Source organism: Pseudomyrmex gracilis, unplaced genomic scaffold (assembly GCF_002006095.1).
Source record: "Pseudomyrmex gracilis isolate BER0280 unplaced genomic scaffold, ASM200609v1 scaffold_122, whole genome shotgun sequence".
Classification (NCBI taxonomy): domain Eukaryota; kingdom Metazoa; phylum Arthropoda; class Insecta; order Hymenoptera; family Formicidae; genus Pseudomyrmex; species Pseudomyrmex gracilis.
This window is the reverse complement of record NW_018020706.1, coordinates 409,710-415,123: the sequence shown is the minus strand read 5'-3', so window position 1 is coordinate 415,123 and position 5,414 is coordinate 409,710.

Below are 5,414 nucleotides of genomic sequence, written 5' to 3'. Positions count from 1 at the left end.
CGATCTGTGGCATAATAAGTAAGTGAATTTATCGATGCGCGTTTCGAATCTATTATTTATTTGTTCGCGGAACATTCGACGAAATTTTTCACGAGCGCGCATGTCTCTGCGAAAAAATAAAAATAATCCTTTTAAATGTATACTCTTACCTAACCTAACCTAACCGTGCGCCAGCTCTCCGATATCGGAAAGAAATTTTTAGCGCACCTTACATTCTTGCCCGTTACATTTTCCGACAATAATATCCCTATCATGAAGACAAAATTCCGCGCTTCCGCATGTATCTGGCGAAATTCTTTACTTTTATGTGAATAAAATTGAGTAACAAATTTAGAAAGATACATTATTAGAGAAACAACAATTAGGTTAACAACTCTAATCGGTTATGACTATATAACTTTATTTAAGTAAGTAATGTAAATTTTTTTAATAATTTGATCTTCTCTTAATATTACACACATTAAGACTTTATCTCTCCGTTCACTTATTTAGTCTCATTTATTAGAATAATAATTTGTATTGGAAAAGACCAAATCTATGATCGAAACGTTACACATGGATTAATAATAATTAAAAAATTGTTCCAACCACCACTAATAGTTTTGTACTTCTATTGGCTTCTACTCTTTCTAGTAGGATAGTTTTGTAAATATTTTATAATCAAAGAGACAAAACTAAACTAATAAACAGTTATTTTATACAAATACAAAGAGAAAGAGAGAAGAAAAAGAGAAGTGAGGAAGAATTTTCTAGATTCTAGCTCTCTCTTTTTCTGTCTGTAAATTTTACACTTAAATTTTTGTCAAAACTTTTACGATTTCAAGCAATTACGTGTCAATCGATAAAACATAAAATACTGTGTTGCCAGATCGCGAGATCGTGCCGTGTAAAAAACACGGCGCGTGGGAACAGGTTATCATTCTATAGACGTTGTTTTGCATAGCAAGCACAGATAACGTCTCTCCGTCCATCCGTCTGACATAGCGCAGGGGCTGTTATCTCTTTGCTGCTGCCGCATAATCGGCGGAATAAATGTTTCGTACTTCGCGGCAAAGTCCGCGCAAGTCGCTTCAGATAAGAAACATGTTCGCGGATGAAGACGGAGTTTACGCGAGCTTCTCGCCCCGTGTTACTGAATCGCCAACGGGCCGATGTAAAGCTTTGGACACGTTTATGCATTATTCATAAACAGTTGCAACACCGGCGATGGCCGCAAAAAGACGTTACGTAATCGTTCGTCGCGGGAATTGATATCGTGTGAGAGTTAAAAAAATAAGTTATCAAAAAAATGCTTTTTTTCTAACAATTTATGCAGAAAAGAAATAGAAATTTTAGTAGAAAGAGAACATACTTTCCCGACATATGTATAGAGGGTGTCCGACAATTACTTTAAAATCTCTCGTAGGCAGGTAAAAAGAGTAAAACTGAGTCGAAAAGTTCTGAACCATTTTTTTCTATTACATATAATAAAAAGGTAATTATTGAATAAATCAAGCCAATCAGCGCTGATCTTTAGCCGGGCGCACGTCAGTGAACTACGCACTTGGTGTGTGCGTGAGCGCGGCTCACTGACGTGCGCCCGGCTAAAGGTCGGCTCTGATTGGCTTGATTTATTCAATAATTACTTTTTTATTATATATAATAGAAAAAAATGGTTCAGGACTTTTTGACTTTTGAGTTTTACTTCTTCTACTTGCCTACGAGAGATGCTAAAGTAATTGTCGGACACCCTGTATATACATATACATATACATATACACAACATACATACATACATACATACATACATACATACATACATACATACATACATACATATAACGTTTAAATTTGATTGTTTGTTACGGATATGCATTTTAATTCAACATTCTGATAATCTGATAATTCATATACGTATAGTACATACAGCGTACTTGTGTGTTACATTTACATAAATGTTATAATGAATCATTTATTTGTAAGTGATTCATATATGATTCATATATATACACGCAGATGCATCGAATGCATCAGCATCTAATCAACATAACTTTCAAGTTACTACAATGTGTAAGAAAACTATTTAATTTTCATAGATTTTATCTCTTTGCCTTCTTACGTGGCACTGTTAATTCTTTATCGTAACTTTCTCACGCTTTATTAAAGATCTTTTATTTATCTTTATTATTATGTCCGTTAATTGCCGTACAAACGCTCGTAAACAGATAGAAGGAGTTATACTGATTCAAAAAGTCCTATACGACTTCGCAAAATTCGCAATAATTAACGAAATGTTAAGTAATAAAGATACGCAAATGAGCGTCCGTCCATTCACGTGCAAAACGACAGCTCAGTGTTTCGCGCGCTCATGTCGTAACAACAGAATGAAAGAAGCTAATATTATACAACAGCAAGTAAATAATATACATATGTAATTTATAATTTTTCTTCTTTTTTCATACTATTCTTTTCATAAATAAGTAACTAAGTAAATGACAAATTCATTTGTGACACATTTTGACATTAGACTCCTGTATTTTAATGAAAAAAAATACGGTTCAAAAATACACGTTTAGACGTCGATAGTTATTGGTTTTTATATATTAAATGCTGTTTAAATTAGCTCTTCTATTCTGTTGCTAAGGCATGAGCGCGCGAGACATTAAACTGTCATTGTGCACGTAAAAACGCTCATTCGCGGATCTTTATTAATTAATCTCGTTAATTATTGCAAATCTTGCAAAGTGATATAGGACTTTTCGACTCAGTATAACCTCTTCTATCTGTATATACAGGAGTAACTTAATCGTACTTCCTACAGATATATAACTATATTTACAATAAATAAATAAATCTAAATTAATTACGCTTTAATAACTAAATTAATCTTTCATTGATTCATTGATTAGTTTAAATTAATCTGCTCTAATACGTAATATTTGTTATAAGTAAATTAATTTTGAATGTGAATTGAAATGTGACAGACTTGTCATGCACGCTCAACTTTCACTGAATTGCCAGTTGCACGTTTACAACTCGAACGCGAATAAGGTGAAGACTGCAACTCGCTGCAAACAGGTGAGCAATCGTACATGTATATACATATCACGAGATATACATGTAAGCGGCAATGTCTCGACGCCAAGGACATAGAAGTACATAGAAGTATTTGCCAAATGAGTATTACTGTTAAAACGCTATCATGTACCGTAACCAAAGTTTTTATTCGGTGAGTCTTTGGCACAAAATACTTCGAAAATTGAAACACTAATGAAAAGTTTAACTTTATTTGTCTTAATAAATGTCAATACGAGCTTTCGATTGCAAGAAGTGCAAATTTGATCGGTTCAGTCAAACCTAAAATATTACACTTCAAAGTACAAGAATCTGTCACGCCGATTCTTAACAGTCAGTATCACATAAACACACGCACACATTTGAAGCGCGAGCGTTACTCAAGCTGCGTTCACGACCGCATGCTTGCAAGCGCCTTCAAGTCAGATCTCAGAGTAAAAGGAAACAGGAGGGAGCGTTTTTTTGGTACTAAAAGTGCGAACAGAAGTAACTATATAAAGTAGTCGCTTAAGATGACCGCTCAAGGGCGCCAATTATTGAATGATTTTTCAGCACAGATGGCGATACTGAAAGTACCTCAAAATTTACTGCGATAATCAGATAATGATTAGTTTCAAGTATTGTTTTATTTTAAAGATTTTCAAGAAAACTTGTTTGGTTAGAAATTATACTCTATGTTTTATTGGTAATTTTTATCAGCGGTTTTTATCTCGTGCATAGAAGTCAAGACGATGAAACAAGTATAATCAAAATATAGTAAATAAATTTTAATGAAAAACTATCACTTGTTGTGTATATAAATGTATATACACAAAGAAACTTATTATGTATTCTACCAACACTTACATATCTTGAAATCTGTATTGTTGGCACAGATAACAGTTTCAAACCAACTTTCACAGCTGCTGTTTTATCAAAACATGATTCGTCGAAATATTGCAAACTGTTATTTAAATTTTATTACATTGTACTGTTATTTAAATTTTATTATATTGTACTGTTATTTAAATTTTTATTTAACCTCTTTTGTTCTTGTTACAAAAATTCATTCAAGCACATTTTTTATTTTTATTTTTCGAAAATCTATTTGTGAAACATTGTTTTGTAATTATTGTGAATCTACAATTTTACAATATTATATATACATATATATATATATATATATAATCTTCAAAATAAAATTTTTAGTGATAATACTAACCGATGAAACGTTATCCCATAATGTCGAGCTGCTGCTATTACACCACAAACTTGATAATATACCATATTTACAACACTTATTTATAATAACAAGTATTTTCGTGGTTTATTGCACACAGGACGTGTCAATGTGCACGCTCGAACATTCTCTCAAATTCTTCTCCCTTTCAAAAAGTAGTCGTTCAAGATGGCTGTCATGACATACTGTCACGGACCTAGTTTTTGATCGGTTTGTTAAAAAAATATTATAGTAAAATTTTGGTCATCAAAATTAGTTCGAAAAGAGGTATATAGATGTCGGAATAATTAATTATTATGCCAAAATTTTTTTCGGACTAATTTTTGATCAAAATCTTACTATAATACTTTTTTAACAACTGATTAAAAATTGAGTCTGATCAATTGATACTGATCAAAAACTGGGTCCATGACGGTATATCCGAATTTGCCTATCCTCACTACCAATACGCTGCCTCCTGTTTCTTTTCTCTGAGCGATAGACACATTCGGCGCGCGCTTCATATATTAGCGCTTACATGTATAGGGTGAAGAAAAAGTTCCGGATTGGTGAGATATTTTGATAACAGAGCATTTTTGAGAAAAATGTTTCATGCAAAAGTTATAGAGTTTTAAGTGGAGCATTACACAGTAATGTGCATGTGACATTGAATGGCATTGTTAAAGTCGTGTAAAAATCACATTAACATTTTTAAATGGAAAACCTCTATTTTTACTTACATATTTTTGTAGCTGACCTCGAGAACTTTTCAAAATACTACAATTAATCTTTTTTCAATTAAGTACTTCTTGAAGTATGAGTTAACAGAATTCAGATACATTATCCAAGGTATACCACGATGTAGGCCACGCGGTAGGCAGCTAGTCGTAGATCAAGAAAATATGTAAGTTCTTAAATAAATTTGAAAGCGAAATTTAATTTAAAAAATCACTCGCGTACTCGATGATGTAAATTTGCTAATGCCGGCGATATCTGAACTTTAACATTAAAAATTTTTAATGTGATTTTACATGATCTTAATCCTAATCCTGTACACATTTTTTTAAATACGTATTCTGTAAACGTATTCTGGATACTTACATCTGACACAATGTTTTTATTGATTAAAAACATTGCAAAAACTCTGTAACAATTCATGAGG